The 17,443-nt window shown below is 44.8% G+C and overlaps 1 protein-coding gene across 3 annotated transcripts in view; it reads left to right on the top strand.

The window, feature by feature from the left end:
• Nucleotides 1-17,443, top strand: part of GRM7 (glutamate metabotropic receptor 7) — a 391,610-nt gene that overhangs the window by 264,545 nt on the left and 109,622 nt on the right. The window lies entirely within an intron of this gene.

The following is a 17,443-nucleotide window of genomic DNA, read 5'->3' as shown; positions in this document are numbered from 1 at the left end:
GCCCCTCCCCAAGCCGAGCCCCACCACCCGGCACCCCATCTGTGCTGCTTTACAGACGGCCGGGGCAGCCCCACGAGCTGCTTCTTGCTCGGTGGCTCCATCGGTCGCTGCGGTAGCAGCAGCACCGGCCCGGATGGACTGCACATGCCCTGAAATTCCGGGCATGCACAGTCCATCTGGGCCGGCGCTGCTGCTCCTGCAGTGACCGAGCGATCCGCTGAGCGAGCGGCGGCTTGTGGGGCTGCCCTGTCTGTCCGTAAAGCAGCACAGGCGGGGTAGCTCCACGAGCCACCGCTCACTCGGCAGCTCACTTGGCCACCGCGGCAGCAGCAGCGCCGGTCCGGATGGGCTGCACATGCCTGGAATTTCCGCGCATGCGCAGTCTGTCCCGATGTGCATCGTGACATCACAATGCACGCGTCAGGACACCCCCACTCCCAGGAGGGTGCCCCCACACGGTGTTTGCCGCCCTGGGCGGCCAAGAGGCTTATTCTTCTAGTCTTTCACCACATCCACTTTTCCTTTTTTGACATATCTGTTAGGGTGTTGTAATCCCTTATTTTCTATTGTAAACTACATGGAGTGTGTGTGTGTGTTGCTAGTGAGCTTCATGACTGAATGGGGGTTTAAACCCTGGTCTCTCAGGTCCTAGCCCAACACTCTAACCACTGCACCATGCTGGTTCTCTCTCTTAAATAACCATATCTCTAGTGAGGTATTGTTTCTGGAGCAAAAGATCACCTGCTCCCTTCCTTTGTCTGTCAGTGACACATATATGAAGTCCTGGAACCAGCTTTTGTCTCTCCCTATTCCAAAAGTCCCCTCTCTCATTGAAAGGCACAACCTGAAAACATGGTGTAATCTAGGAGTAGGGAACCTGTGACACTCCAGAGGTGCTGGGCTTCAACACACATGAACCCTGACCCTTGGCCATGCTGGCTGGGGCTCATGGGAGTTGGAGTCCAACAACTTCTGGAGGCCCCTCCACAGCTTTTCTACCTCTGGTGTAATTTAATCAAAGCAAAACCGAATGTCCCACTTTGAAAGGTGCCCAGGAATTCTTTGCTGACTCTTCTAAGAGACCACAGAAGGAGAGCTTATATAAAGAAAATAATTGCCCTACTTTCTGGTCATTATTTCATACTCCCTTCTTGATAGTGTCCTGTCATACTTGGGCAAATCCCAACAAACCCAATTTTATTCTGTCCGGGGGAGAAAGATTACCCAGTTGATCACTTTTGATGCAATAATCTTTGATGGCATTCCTTTTTTAAAAAAAAAATCAAAGAATGACAGACAAGCCTGATGAAACTGGCATTGAACTGGGTGGTTGGAGTTGGAGCAGGGAAATTAGCCTGGTGAGTTAGTGTGGAGCAACTTGTGCTGCAACATTGCTGAAACAGAGTGTGGAGCTTATCAGTCTCTTGGAGGGGAGGCCACCGAGAGCAGGACATAGCTATAGTAAATATTTTAAATAAGTGTTTTTTTTTTTCTTTAGACCTAATAATTAACCACATGGTGCCATGGTAATCACCTTGGATAATTAGCTTTTTCATGTTGAAGCCTCTTTCTGTTCTGTTGCAAATTAAGATAAACTTCCCTCAAGACAGTAACATATTACCGGTAAACCTCTTGTGTGTTAGTCTTGTACGAAATATCTCTCCATAGGCTGTTTCACTGTCATCCTTGCCACTAAGGGAAATGTTTTTCTCTCCCCCTCCCCTGCAATTTAGGGCAGGGAGGAAGTCATAATACGTCTCAGAGCTGGGGTGTGAGTCAGTGCAGCCATTGGCACCAAAAAATGGCATATGTCAGAGGGCTGCTCACAGGAAATACTATTATAGAGGTAGAGTGATTGTATATTGATCACTCTACCTTATAAGGTGTCTTTGAACCAACAGTATTGTGGTAACTTTTGTGATAGCCCCTCTGATTTTAAAGTTCTAATGCTGAATGCCGGGTCAATCAGTGCTAGAAAATTTGTCAGCCAGGATTTGAACATGCTCTCCTGGTGTGTATCACAGGAGCCTGATTGAGTAAATTTGACTCCAATTAGCAGGTTCAACCCAGAGACAGGGAGGTGGTTCAGTGGTGGTCCATCACTGACCAGAAACCTAGTCCAGCCTTCGTTAACTTGAGCAACTCGTATGAAACCTATTGAAGTGATATGAAAATAGAATCACATGCAAAAGCATTTCATGTAAGAAATCAATTCCAATTCCAATGCAGAGAGAGACTGTTTGTTTATTTACAAATAAATGTGTCTCTAATCCACCATATCATAAAATATCAGGGCAGTCTATGATGTTAGCACATAAAGCACCATTAAAGCATTTTGTTGTTGTTGAAGTTCTTCCAAACGCACTGAAAACACAGTAGAGATTGTGCCTATCTGTTATTTAATTGGGGTGTGTGTGTGTGTGCAAAGAGTAGGTGGCAGCACACTAAAGACCTAATTCCTGCATCATATGGAACAGATATCCAGATAAGATGGTATATCTGCAGAAGGAACTCTCTTGCAATGTGCAATGATCAGCTGGGTATACAGAGGGTGAGATGATCATGTAGATAGCCTGGTCCCAAGCTGTATAGGGCTTTGTACACTGGTCTCAGCACCATAAACCTTTAAGGGGTCTGCAACCTTTAAGACAAAAAGAGCCACTTGGACCCGTTTCTGAAGAGAGAAAAAACCTGGGAGCCGCAAAATCATTGCGGCCCACAAAAATATAAACACCCAGAAGCTCATAGCACAATTTAGACATGTAATGAAGGCAAAATGGCAAAATATCACGAAACGCTCCCCCCCCCAGCCAAACAACAAGCACTGTATTAAAGGAACCATCCGAACGCCTGACGCTGCAGGGGCAAATCTAGAAGGGGAAATCCAACCCCCCAGAATACTTCCGCCCCATGAATAGCACAAATGCAACCCTAAAAGTTTACCAAACTCATGCAAAAGCACACAGCATGCACACTGCCCCAATCACTATTGGCCAGCAGAGGGGCTGGGCAAGGCAGCTGAGAGGGGCTGAAGCAGGGGGCTGATCACGTCCCCCCTACAGGCGCGGGAAAACATTCCTTCAGAATGGATAAAACCCTTCTTTCAGTCCATGGGACTCCCACTTCTAGGGGGGGCAGGGGGCTTCTAGGGGGGGCAGCTGCCCCCTCCTGCCCCCCCGTCGGTACGCCCATTCTCGGGCCCCTTTCGCCACGCTGCTTAAGGGAAGTCTCCTGCGCGCCCCTGAAACAGCCCGGGACCGGTCGTCCCCTGAACTTTTTCCCCACGCCCATCTCATCCCGTTGGGCTGCCCTTAGCTGAACAGCCGGGCTTCCTTTTCCTTCCCAGACTGCCACGTGTCCTGGAGCCGGGCCCTTCCACTTTTTTAAAAGAGGGCTTCCCCCTCGCCCGCCGCCCCTGGCCCAGCCCACAGCTGCCTCCTTACCTCGTCGAGTCGTCGCGCCTCATCGAATCACAGCAGCCAGCAGCTCCACCAGCAGCAGCCAAACACAAGCGCCGGGACAGGCGCCAAGGAGGGAAGCTGCTGCGGTCTGCTGCTGCGCCTGCGCTGGCACGAAACGAGGCACGCATGAGCAGCACAGCCGCCGGCAAGGTAGAGAAGTGGGTGGGCGCAGGCGGGCCAGCAGCGCGGCGCAGCGCCCCCTACATTTCGGCGCTAAACGCACCGGCCCTGCCCGGAGCCGCAGCAAAGGTGCAAAAGAGCCGCATGTGGCTCCGGAGCCGCGGGTTGCAGACCCCCGAGTCCTAGACCAATATCTAACTGCAGTGGCTTAATACGATGATGATATTCTGCTACAGTAATCCGTCAAACAACTGCATTTTTCAGGTTGCTACATTTGGGGCATTTTATTTTCGAAGATAAGGCAAATAAGAAAATCCATGTTAGAGATTGAGAGAAGTCCCCCCCCCCCCGCTTTTCTCTTACTACTAGAACCAAGGTCATCTGTTGAAGCTGTTAGACTATTCAGGGCAGACAAAAGGAAGGACTTTCTACACAACCTCTGGAATTCACTCCCACAAGATATAAGAATACCGCTTCAAGTTTGTCACTAGAACAAAGCAACGGCTAACTACGAATCCAGATCAGGGAACTCAGGGAGGCGAACCTTGCTGAACCTTAGCAAGTCACTGGTAAAACTAACACCTATGTACAAACAAATGCAGGACAGAAAGCATTTCCTGTTTTTTCTTAAGGGAAACACTGCGGCAGGGACAATTTGCTGCAACAATCCAACACAAGTAACCCAATAGTCAGCCAGCGTCAGACACGCCAAAGGAATTTGGCACAAATGGAACACAACACATATGCAGCAGAGGACCGGAAACTAGTCCAGGAACTCAATACTGCTTGCTGAGGCTGCTCCATCCCATTCTGGAGATCTCTGTTACTGCTGTTTCTATCACTTCCCATGTGTGCAGCTGCTGCCATGACATTCACTGCTACAGTCACGGTACAGATGTGGTAGTGACTGCTGCTGGCCAAAACGCAGCATGAGCAAAACCGCTGTCAGGCTTGTCCTACTGCTGATGACTGCAATGAGATTTATGGACATCACCAAGTTGTCCAACTGGCCAGTAGGCAAAGCTCCCCACCCTGCTCAGACTCCCTCCTCTGCCTTAGCTTCTCACTGCACCTCCTGGAAGGAGCAAATGCACTGGCATATGAGTGAAGCAAGTCTCCAAACTCCACCTCGCTTTTAGTCACAGCGACTGGGCAGCAAAGAGATTTTGAACGTTGCTCTTTCAGTGTTGCATGCCCACACCTTCTTCTGGTCCTCCCCTACCTGCTAGGCATATGCGCACAAGAAGCGAACGTACAAAATAAATACTTGTTAGTAGAACTTTCAAAAATTGAGGTGCGGGGAACCAGTGAAAGGACAAGAAACTGTCTTGCTTCCTTTATGAGCCATCTGTTGTCTGCCCAGATGCTCCTAAACTGACCAGTCCAGCTAAAAAGATAAACGACCAGTTGGTAGCTTTATTATTTTTTCAAATGTCTGAATATATTTCATCTGTCTGTTAGAACCTGAGTGGTTTTTTCTTTGTAGATTATTTTTTAAAAAACTGTGCTTCTCTGTATCATCTTATCTCCTTTAATATCTTACATGTTTCAAGATAACCATTTTTAAAGGTTTCATAACATCAGAACAATCAGCTGAATAGAAAGGGAGGGAATGCAAAAGAGTGTAACAGGAAATCTGATTTCCGATAAGAAGAACAAAGGGAGGTCATACTCATTGAATTGGAGAGAAAAGGGGTTTTATTTCTTCTTCATTATCTCAAACTGTGTCCTTCCACCTTGTGTCCTCAGGTGCTGTTGGACTTTGACTTCCATTATCTCAGACCATTGGCTAAGCCAGATGGGGGCTGATCTAGAACTAGAAAACTGTGGATGTCCTTAAAGGATGCAGTCAAGGATGAAGATATTTATAAGACCAAAAATGGTGATTTAGTAACATACAACTTAGGGAATTCAGAACATAGCAACACATTCTCTTATGAGCCCCTTTCCTCTTATATCGCTCCCCTGCAATAAAAAAATAAAAAGAAACATAAATGAAATAAGAATATTGCAATAATATGAGGACTGGGGGTGGCAATGAAGCAGGGCACAGAGTGCCAGGTAGAAGTGCCGACTCATTCTCCAAATACATTTGACTCGATAATGGACTTCATGCCAATAAAGGTCAAAATAATAATAACAACTGACTAATGATCTGTGAGATTTTTGTTTTAGAAAACAAATCTTTCAGGGTTATGGGACTGCGAAAATATGTCTAAAATTGCAGTGATGTTATTTGCCAAGGTTGATGCTTCTAAAATGTATCCGCATTTAAAATATTTGGTTTTAATGTAAAGCCCCTTTGTGGCAACGGCAATCTCTCGTCTTGGAAAAACCCAAAGCTGATGTGTGGGGAACAGGTGTAGCTCAGTGGGGCCGTACATCTGCTTTGGATGCAGGTCTTAGGTTTAATCTACTGCATCTGCAGGTGGGACTAGGAGAGAATCTTGCTTAAAACATTGGAGATCCACTGCCACTTAGTGTGGATGGTTCTGAACAAGATGGACCAATGGACTCCTGTGTTCCTAGCACCATAACCAAAATGATACAGGTGGCATCATGCTGTCATGTGTACTTCTGTTAAATGTATTCATTACCTAAGTATATTATATTGCTATTGCACTCACTGTACATTCCATTATCATGGGCAGTGTTACTAACATATTTAATTAGATCATGGGCATTTTTAATATATGTTTTTAGACTGTTCAGCAAAAAGAACGCTGAATAAGGGGTGTGTTTTTAATTATTCTGGTTGCTAGGGAGCAATATCAGGGAAGGGTATTGCCTTTGTGGCCTACTTCTGATCTTTCTCAGAGACACCTGGCTTGCTACTGTGGGTGGATAGGATGGGTGTTTGCTCTTATTCAATAGATCTTTTTTATGGCCTAACATTAGGCGCTTATGTCTTTGTGAATGTGGCATTCAGTGAATATGGCCTAGATGTTTCCACCGCTATGCAGTGAACAAAAAAGGAAAGATGCCCTAATTCCCTCTTTGTATGATCTAACGCTCATTGCACACCTTTTGCATTCACCGCACGCACACAGACATAAGAGTGTTTCCAAGTAGAAACACTTTGCAAGTTCATAGGGACAAACCTTTCCACAAATGTCCCCCATCATCCCAGATCATCATCATCATCATCACTTTTAATTTGTATACCGCCTTTCTATCTTACAATACTCAAGGTGGTTTACAAGCTGAAGAAACAAAGAATGTACACCTTAGAGCAATCTAATACAATACAAAAATGTGAGCATAAAACATAGCTTTAAAATAAGCAATCTACATCAAATAAAGTAACATTCAACAATCATTATCAGCATATAAAAATTAAACAGAAACCCACTCTTAACAATTATTATAAATAATTTTGAAACTACGATAAAACAATGGCAAGCCACAGTGCATAAAATAATACAAATTGAGAAGCAGAGACTGGAGGGTGGGGCAAGGCAGGTGGAAGGAGGCCTTGCCTGAGGGAGTCTCTCCCCTCGCAGTTCTTCGGTGTCCACTATGCATGCATAGATGCAGATGATGCAGTATCCACTATGCACACAAACACACATTATCAAAGGCTATGCTGCTCTAACGATGAATTGCTAACATCTAGGATGTTGGCAATATTCGTATTTGCAATGTTCAGGAAAGGAAATATAGACTGAATCAGTAGATCAGGTTTGCATTTTGCAATAAGGAGCAGGGTGACAACCCACAAGACTATATTAAGGCTATCCCAATAAAATTTAAGAATGGTGCAGCAGCTCTTACTGGCTAAGTCGTACCAATGGGATTCCCAAATACCCACTGCTATGCTTAGGGTGGATTCAGACATGTTAGCTTTCCTGTTAATACAGCTAGCACTTGTGTACTGGTTTCTACCATTTCTTTTACAGTGCGTTGTAGATGGTGCTGCAGAATTGTGGATTTTTTTTAAATCAATATACCGCCATGGCATGCTAAATTTCATTCACACCAGTGAGCATGGTGTGACACAACAGCAGATGCCATTGCACATGTTGTGTCACCACCACCACCCTCCAGTGCCCATGTGTGCTTCTGTTCCCCAATGATTCATACATGAAAACAGCAGGAAAGAACTTTATGCCAGAATACCACCCCAGATTTTGTTCCATAATTTTCCAGGTTAACAGGGTTGCAGATGTTGTCTGCCTGCCTGGGTGTACACACACACACACACACACACACACACACACACACACAAATTAACACAGAAATAAACACTAAGTTTCCAATTGATTCTGGTAGTGGATCTGACATTGTATAAAATCCGAAAATTAGTAGGTAAGGAAACATCAGGGCAATGGAATGAAGTGCTTTAGTCTGCTCTGCCAGGGGCCAAGAAGGGGTTCAAATGGCTCCCAGCAGTACATTGTTGAGTATCCATTAGTCTATTCTCAGTGACATTCTAAAATCAGTCTTGATCTCGTGGTATTTCTACTTGCTACTTACGTGAAGCAATGTGCTTTGTGGAGGTTAGGCAGGACCGAGTTTGAAAGAGAGAGCCCGTGACAAAAGCTTAGCTGTAGAGCTTTGAGGAATGATGTTCAGAAGTCCTGCCACTTTCTCATTGAAAAAGTCATGACTGTTCCCATATAAGATGACACAAAGCAGACTCAGCCATTTTGCACCGCATTCCGGGTCCTACATCAAGTACATTTATCTTTCAAGAGCTGACTCATTCTAGCTGCAATGCCAAAGCACTCTCTGGTTCCATTTTGTCACACCACCAGACGTGAATACTAAGTGGCATCAAACATTTAGGAGAATCGTCATGGGACAAGGATCCTTTTTTTCATTTTAGCTCTAGCTTGTGGTTAAGCTTGAGCAGTTATCTGCTGTAAAAGTATAAGGAACAAGTGATGATTCATGAGTAGAACTATATTTTAAAGCTGGAAAAATATATTGCCGATATGTGGAGTACTAGGAGAGCATTCTAATGGACAGAGGAACTTGATGTTTCATTTTCTTGGTCCATTTATTTCTTACTTATGTAGTCAACATGCTCAACGCTTTACAGAGTACAAGAGGATAAATAAGAGATACAATCTATAATTTGGCACAGTGGAGCCAACAGAGAAATGAACGGCAAGTGGAAGCAGTGCTAAATTGGGGAACAATGCACATTATTTTGGTTATATACTGTATATAGCAATCATTGCAAATTGTTGTATGCATAACAACATTATTGTCTAAGTCCAGTATTTAACAGATCAAACCTAGTGCTCTGCAATGGTTTGGGTTTGGCCCTCTCCTTGATGCCTTGACATCATTATTCAACATTACTATACCTGTGCATTTCCATTCTGCCAGCACATAATATAGAAGTTAAAACATGCTGCATATTTCATATGGGACCAAACTTATCAGCCTTGCCTTCCATTCCTCACAACTGTTGCAGCCAATGGTCTGTTCTGTGGGACAGATCCCTCAAGAGAGCTTTCTGCTTTACAGGAGGATTTCTGCATAGGCCAAAGTCTATGATTTTCTCAAGTTATTTCTTCACACAGGCAGATGAACTGATGATATTGTTTGCCTTCATATCTGCCTTGTATTGCTCTGAATATCATTACTGACAAAATATACCCAGTAAATGCAATCCTCAATTCACAGGGCAGAAGAATAAAAATAGATTTGTTTATCAAGTGATTATAAACTGAAAGTTTGAATGTGTGGACTGATTGTATTCCAGCTTCTATCATAGTTAGCATAATGCAGGAGAATACTTATATACTCCAATTGAAACCTCCTCTTCAGGGCTATTTCTCCTATCATGTATTTGGATTCTCTCTCTCTCTCTCTCTCTCTCTCTCTCTCTCACACACACACACACACACACACACACACACACACACATACACACACAAATGTGAGTGTAAATTATGTCAAGCATGACTGCAATAAACACATTTTTTTTGAAACACATGTGTATCATATAGGCACACTTGCGGCGGAACTGTGATTGGCTAGCCAAGGTTGGGCTGTGAATAATGTGTAAAGCAGCCCTTATTTACTGGTGTAAAGAAGGAACCTTCTTTCTGAATTATATTTCCTAAAAATGTGCGTCTTGACCCATACAGCAGTTCCTTTGGGTGGGTAGGTGGGGGAATAACTGTGTGTGTGTGTGTGTGTGTGTGTGTGTGTGTGTGTGTGTGTGTGTGTGTAATAACACCTTGTTCAGCAGGTCTGGATGCACTTGGAATGAAATCAGTAGCCATCGAAATATATGTCAACAACCTCAGATATGCTGATGATACTACCTTGATGGCAGAAAGTAAGGAAGAATTGAAGAACCTTTTAATGAGGGTGAAAGAAGAGAGCGCAAAATATGGTCTGAAGCTCAACATCAAAAAAACTAAGATCATGGCCACTGGTCCCATCACCTCCTGGCAAATAGAAGGGGAAGAAATGGAGGCAGTGAGAGATTTCACTTTCTTGGGTTCCATGATCACTGCAGATGGTGACAGCAGTCACGAAATCAGAAGACGCCTGCTTCTTGGGAGAAAAGCAATGACAAACCTAGACAGCATCTTAAAAAGCAAAGACATCACCTTGCCGACAAAAGTCCGTATAGTTAAAGCTATGGTTTTCCCAGTAGTAATGTACGGAAGTGAGAGCTGGACCATAAAGAAGGCTGATCGCCGTAGAATTGATGCTTTTGAATTATGGTGCTGGAGGAGACTCTTGAGAGTCCCGTGGACTGCAAGAAGATCAAGCCTATCCATTCTCAAAGAAATCAGCCCTGAGTACTCACTAGAAGGACAGATCCTGAAGTTGAGGCTCCAGTACTTTGGCCACCTCATGAGAAGAGAAGAATCCCTAGAAAAGACCCTGATGTTGGGAAAGATGGAGGGCACAAGGAGAAGGGGACGACAGAGGATGAGATGGTTGGACAGTGTTCTTGAAGCTACTAACATGAGTTTGGCCAAACTGCGAGAGGCAGTGAAGGATAGGTGTGCCTGGCGTGCTCTGGTCCATGGGGTCACGAAGAGTCGGACACGACTGAACGACTGAACAACAACACCAGATCTCACCTCTGCAGCCATTAAAGTCTACAATTTTCTAATACAGCGCAAGAGAGGTAGACTGGAGGCAGAAGTGCAAAAGACTTCAGATCACTTCCAGCTCCTGTTGGAGCATGTTGTCTTGAGGACCTCTCCTTGGTGCTGTAATAACCGACCCACCCTGGCAAATAGGCTCATTGGCAGGCCAGGATACAGCACAAAGGCATCATGACACTTGCACATTTTCATCCCTTCTTTAAGAATTTCTACCACACCCCTTTTTACCACTGCTGCACATAGCTTATGTTTTTAGTGAGCTGTACACCATGACCCAAATAGCTCTTGGACAGCTACTGCTAATTTGGACCCCATTAATGTATATTTGAAGCAGTCACTTTGTGTTTATATAAGTAATCTCATCTGTCATTTTGTTATCCAGGCAAGCTATTTGGAAATCCCCTTGTAGTTATCCACAGTCTTTTGGGGTTTTTACCATATTGCATAGTTTGGAATTCACAAACTTAAGTACTTTAGTGCTCCCCAACTCCAATTACGTATGTATAAATTACATAGGACTATCCTATTGTAGATCTTTGGGGAACCCCAGTGCTTACTTCCACCAAAATTTGTCCATTTCATGCTGTTCTTCCTGGTTTTAAAATTGCCCATCCATAAAGGTCCTGCCCTCTTATCCCACAATAATGTAAGGTTTTAGTTTTAGGTGACAGTCTGTGCCAAAACAGTTTGAAATCTCCAAGGTTCCTCTGTGTTCACCCTCTGTATATATTTTTTTTAAAGCAAGCTTCTTATATCCTGCCCTTCTTCCAGTATAGAACTCAGGATGGCAGATAACCAATTAACACATCATTTAGCTAGGTGTCATAATGACTGCTATTTGTTGACACACTGCCCAAACATTTTTGAAGGTTAGTAAGGGAGGACATTCCTTTGCATAGCGAGGCCCTGGGCCCCACCGTTCCCTTAGATAATAAACACACAGGCATGGATATTTAGGTTAATGGGATAAAATAGGCCACAACTTTATTGGTTACAGATGTGAGCAGTTTGGCTTAGGCATTGGGTGAAACCAGACTCCTGCCTACCTGCAGGGAGTCCCACTAAGGGTAAACCACCAGTGGGGGAGCCCTATGACATATTGTCAAATCAGGGCACCCCCAGGGTCCCCAATGGGTCATGGCATGGCCTTAGCCCACGACCAGGCTTCAGACAGGATCCACATCCCCTGGATCCCTTTAACAGGATACCCTTATCGAGGAGGGGCAGACGGAGGGTACAACCTCCCTTCCCATAAACAAAGGCTTACCCAGTGGCTAACTGCCACTCGAGCCATCAACACCCTCACACTTCCAACCAATCTCTAATGCCCTCCACTATGTCAACCAGCCAAATATCATTTCCCCAACTGGAAAGGTGAATGCCATCATTGTGAAACAAGGCCTCCTGTTCAAAAGTAATGATGGGGTGCCGTATCACCCAACCATTCAATAGTTGCACCTTTTGTGTCACTGCACAATTAGCCATTTTCCTGGCTCTGTTAATTGCCGACTGGTCACACCAACCACGCCTCTCCAAGAGTTGGGACCAGACTAAGGTCTTGCAGAAAACATACTAATTTTTGCTCACTCAGAGCCTGATCTTCTCTGTCTTTTAATAATTCCAAGTTTAACCATGCTTTCCACCAGTTTGTTTTCCTAGGAAGCGTCCACATCCCTTTAAGAAGGTTTTATTTAGACTCTCACAGCTGCAACACTAAATCCCGCTCACCCACCCTTTCAGTTTGCTACATATGACCTCAAATTTAGTGTGGCTAATTAAATCCTGTTTGTCTTCGTTTTTAAATTCTAAGACTTCCTCTCTGGGTCTCTTAGTGTGCTTTTTCCACTACATTACAGATTTGGTTCTGGATCTCAGAGAAAGACAATTTTGATACTACTGTAATGTCACCGCCTTGCAATGTCATATTCTCTGTAATCAATGAGTATGGCGCGGCATGATAATAAAAAAAGGGACAGTTGGTGAATTATCAAAGCTCAGGCCATTTTTCACCCTCTTGGATTAGTTGAGAGAAATTAATCATGGCTAGTCCTGTTGTGAATTATAATTGAGCTTTAACCCAGGGAATATCTTAATCATAGAACCTCTCTTCAAGCGGAGTCCTGCAGCTTGCCACATTTGGAGCCTGCCTCGCACAATGTTATATGAAGATAAAAGGCACCAGCTGGAACAAATGTGTGGGGCAGTGGGAGTAAAATATGCTTGTTGCTGCTGTTGTGTATGCCACAGTGCCATAACTAACTCAATGCAAATCGGTTGTTAAGCATATTGGGGTGTTGTATTCAGTGAGAATATTCCAATTTCAGCAAGCGTTCATCTGAATGCACTGGTTCAAAATGAATGTGCAGTGAATTATATTCAGCTGCAAACTGTTTGCATGGGCCGTGCTTGACATCTAGCTTTTCCATAAGGGAAAGGGAAACGCAAAGGACCCTTGGACAGTTAAGTCCATCCAGTCAAAGGTGACTATGGGGTGCAGTGCTTATCTCACTTTTCAGGCTTGTCCACAAACAGCTTTCTGGGTCATGTGGCCAGCATGCCTAAACCGCTTCTGGTACAACGGAACACCGTGATGGAAGCCAGAGCACATAGAAACGTCATTTGCCTTCCCACCACAGCAATACCTATTTATCTACTTGCACTGGTGTGCTTTCAAACTGCTAGGTTGGCAGAAGCTGGGACAGAGAAAAAGGAGCACACCCCACTACACAGGTTCAAAACACCTACCTTCCGATCGGCAAGCCCAAAAGACTCAGTGGTTTAGACCACAGTGCCACCCGTGTCCCTTATACCCATGTCTTGACTACACCTGAGCAACAAGACTCACTGCCTCCAGGATCAGAGGCTGCGTCCCATTAAAAAACCACTTTATTGAAAGCAACATGGGAGATAGTTCATGCCTTCATATCCTGCTTGTGGGTTTCCTAGAGGCATCTGACTGGCCACCATAGAAAACAAGATTCAAGTCTTTGATCTGATTGAGCAGGACTCTTTTTATGTTCATTTGCTTAGGATTCTTAGACCTAAAATAAATACTTCTAGGTGGCTGCAATTTCTGGTGGTGGAGGTATGAGCCCACCTGCCCCATCATCCACTAAACTAATGCATGGTGTGACATGCCTCAAGATGCTGATACATGCAGTGGCCTGATTTACACAATCTCTCCTCTCCACCGCCCCCAGTTCTGAGTGGCAAGAAAATAAAAAATAAAATATATAAATGGTGGCTGCATGTGTATGCCTCCAAGTAGAGTGTAAACATCACTCCTTACTTAAGGTGCATAGGGTAGTAGAGGGGCATGTTCTCCATTGCCCACTGCAATTCCTGTGTCTAAATTGTGTCTTAACCCAGGATACCCATACAGTTCTGACACCACCATATTTATGGATTTTGCTGGATAACTTAACACATCAGTTTTCTCTTTGGTGCGCTTGGCAACGAGCTCCCAAGAGCAGCAGCAAGCTTCACCAGTTTCATTATTATTCTGTGTCAGAGCATTTGTCAATCCCTGATTTATTATTAAACATTTCTCTAGTGCTTTTTCAGCACATTGACTGCTTTACTGTCTTTAGCTATTTCTTCGCAATCAGTGATACGATTGCCTACATAACAGATGAAGGAGTAAGGAAGGCTAACTCTTCTTGAAGAGGTTCAGTGAATTCTTGATGGCTGAGCAGGCATCTGAATTCAGATCTTCTAAAGTGTCAGGGACTGGACAGGGGAGGAATGGTGGAGACCGCCTCCCCCTCCTCCTGAACCTTCCAGAGAAGAGGAAGACCGTATAGATTTACAACAGTGGTTTGCAGAAGAAGGTCACAGCTCAGAGGTAGATGAGGGGCAAAGTTGGGAAATAACAGGAGAGGAGGAAGAGGGGGAAGCAGAGCTGGAGCAGCTGGGTGACACATTATCAGTAGAAAGCATTCCAGACCCCCCCTTCTCCCAGAATCCAGCGAGCATTGAAAGAGGGGAGTAAAAGGCTCAGAGGCTAATGGCCCTAAGCGGCCACTGTAAGGTGCTGTTGACGATTGAGGAGAAAAGGAGGGTGGAGATTACTTGGAGCAGTGCCATTACTCCAAGAGGCTGCATTTCTAAGCCTCTCTCTGTGACTATTGAATAAAATACATTGGTAAGAGTTTTCCTTGTCTATTCCTGGCAGCTTATTATGGGGGGATCGGATTCCCTGACGCCTGATATAAAGCCGGGTGGCCAGGACCAGCCCACCCATGAGGCAGAGTGAAGTAGTTGCCTCAGGCAACAGAATCCCATGGGAGGGTGCCCCTGCAGGCATCCCAACCACCACAGGTTGCACAGTGGTGGTATTGGTGAGATTTGCTGGAGCCACCGCTGTTCAACTCTGTTAAGCAAGGCTTTGGCAGGGCAGAGGTGGCACCTTCCCATTTTGCCTCAGGCAGCGAAACAAGACTAGCCATCCCTACAAGTGGTGCTTGTGGCGGAATAAGGCCTGGTTCATCATGGGTTAACCTATCACTCCCATGTTAGGTAGGTGTTCCCTGGGAGGCGGAGCTACTTGGCATTCTAAAAGGAGGGGGAACAACCTAGAAAGGCAGTTGGGGGTTTGGCAGTTGGGTGTGGAGGTTTTAGAAAGAGAAACTGCGAGGTTAGGCTTTGGGGAATGGGAGGAAAGGTCATTTACCATTGCTAACGGGATGCAGGAAAGATTGTAACTGAGCTGAATTATATAAGAAGATTTGTACCAGTACTGACTCAAGATATCCATGTTTTCAAGTTACCTTAATAAAGTTAAAAGTGTTTAAACGTTCGCTGACTGTGGCAGTGCGTCAGTACCTCTAGAGGTGTGGTTGAGGGGAAAAGCACGAGAGGTTTCCTTGAGGTAAAAGGGACGGGTGGCTTATTTACCTAACACACAGAGGACTGGGCAGGGAAGCCAAAGGTGCCACGCAGTTGCCAGAACGAAAGGGCAAGCTGCAGCAGTTTGGGAACCCAGGGCGGGAGATCCCAAGGTGGCAGGAGTTTCACTTTAAGAACGTAAAGCACTGAGGTACCCCAGAGACACTCCCATATAACCAATGAAGGATTCATCCTAGTGGACAGTGAAAGCTAGGGAGAGTCACGGTTGGGGAAGAATCGAAAAGGGTGAGGGAGTGGGATCCCTCACAGTGCTCACTATTGCCACAAGATCATGAAGTTGGGTACACAGCCTTGGGGAGAAAATTTAATGTAAACCTGCCTATGGGAGAACGTAAATCTGCCTATGGGAGAACATTTAAAGAGGCTACTTCATTGGAAACCTTTTCTGTGTTTGTTTACCCATGCGCATGACTGAAAAGTGAAAATAAGCTCTGCACTTTTGTGGACTACCCTCAAGCCTTCACTGTAGTTACTAAAGAATATATACATAAACGTGTGCTGGTTTTATAAACCAGCACCATGGTGTCAAAAAAGAAAAAAGAAAGGAAAAAAGAAATACACCTCCTTCTTACGGGTTGATAACAGCAGGGCTTCTTTTAACAGTAGAAGTTGGGGGAAATGGAATGGATTTCTGCATTGCTAATGCAACATTTGAATATCATTCTATGAATTCAGATGAACTATTTTATCCCTTGGGGGGAAACGAAAGGAAGGCCTCTTGAATTGCATATGCACCGCACTCCCCCAGATTGCTGGTTAACCAAATTCTCTTGAGCACCCTTCAGTTTGCCCCAGAAACTACTCTTTCCTTCTCAAATCTGTCTGCATCTTTAAATTAAGAGTCTGGGATTTGAAAAGCATCCATACTGTCAGACATCAAAATTGGAAGTGTGTCTTGTGTTTTTTTGTTTTTGTTTTTAAAAAAGCAAGATTTCTTCCCATTCAGATAAATGTTATTTGTTGCATATTGTAGGGGTATTTTTGGTTTTGGTTTTAACACACAAATACATTAGCTGAATGTGCATGAGACTGTAGCTATCTTCATTCTGGAGCGAGAGCAGAGGCTCAGGCTGCATACACACCACACATTTAAAGCACATACAGAGTATCCCTGGAACTGTAGTTTACCCACACAGAGAGAGAGAGAGCTACAACCCTCAGCAAACTACAGTTCCTGGGATTCTTTAGGAGGATGTGCTTTAAATGCAAGTCTCATAGCTCAGTGTTAGAGCACACATTGGGCTGGTTCACATCACATGGTAAGCGAAAGTATGGCTTACCAGAATCAGGTCCAGTATACCTGAAGGAGCGTCTCCACCCCCATCATTCTGCCCAGACACTGAAGTCCAGTGCCGAGGGCCTTCTGGCAGTTCCCTCACTACGAGAAGCCAAGTTACAGGGAACCAGGCAGAGGGCCTTCTCGGTAGTGGCACCCACCCTGTGGAACGCCCTCCCACCAGATGTCAAAGAGAAAAACAACTACCAGACCTTTAGAAGACATCTGAAGGCAGCCCTGTTTAGGGAGGCTTTTAATGTTTAATAGATTATTGCATTTTAATGTTCTGTTGGAAGCTGCCCAGAGTGGGCAGGGTATTAATAATAATCATCATCATCTTCATCTTCATCATCATCATCATCACACGGGTGTACAGGTTCCCAAATTAGAGCTTGAAGCCACTTTTCTCTTTCCCCGGCTTTTTTTTACCACACTAAGCTAAGCCAAAGTTTGAATTATCATATTGCCTGAACCCAGGTTTGTGGTTAAGCTCTTCCCTCGCAAACCAGAAGCTGTAGGCAATTATGGGATGGAGCAAAGCTGATGTGAGCTCCTCTTTGGCAACCCACACATTTGGCTTACTGTAACATGTG

Source organism: Lacerta agilis, chromosome 2 (genome assembly GCF_009819535.1).
Source record: "Lacerta agilis isolate rLacAgi1 chromosome 2, rLacAgi1.pri, whole genome shotgun sequence".
Classification (NCBI taxonomy): domain Eukaryota; kingdom Metazoa; phylum Chordata; class Lepidosauria; order Squamata; family Lacertidae; genus Lacerta; species Lacerta agilis.
The sequence above is the reverse complement of the archived record's forward strand: the minus strand, read 5'-3'. Positions and strand labels throughout refer to the sequence as shown.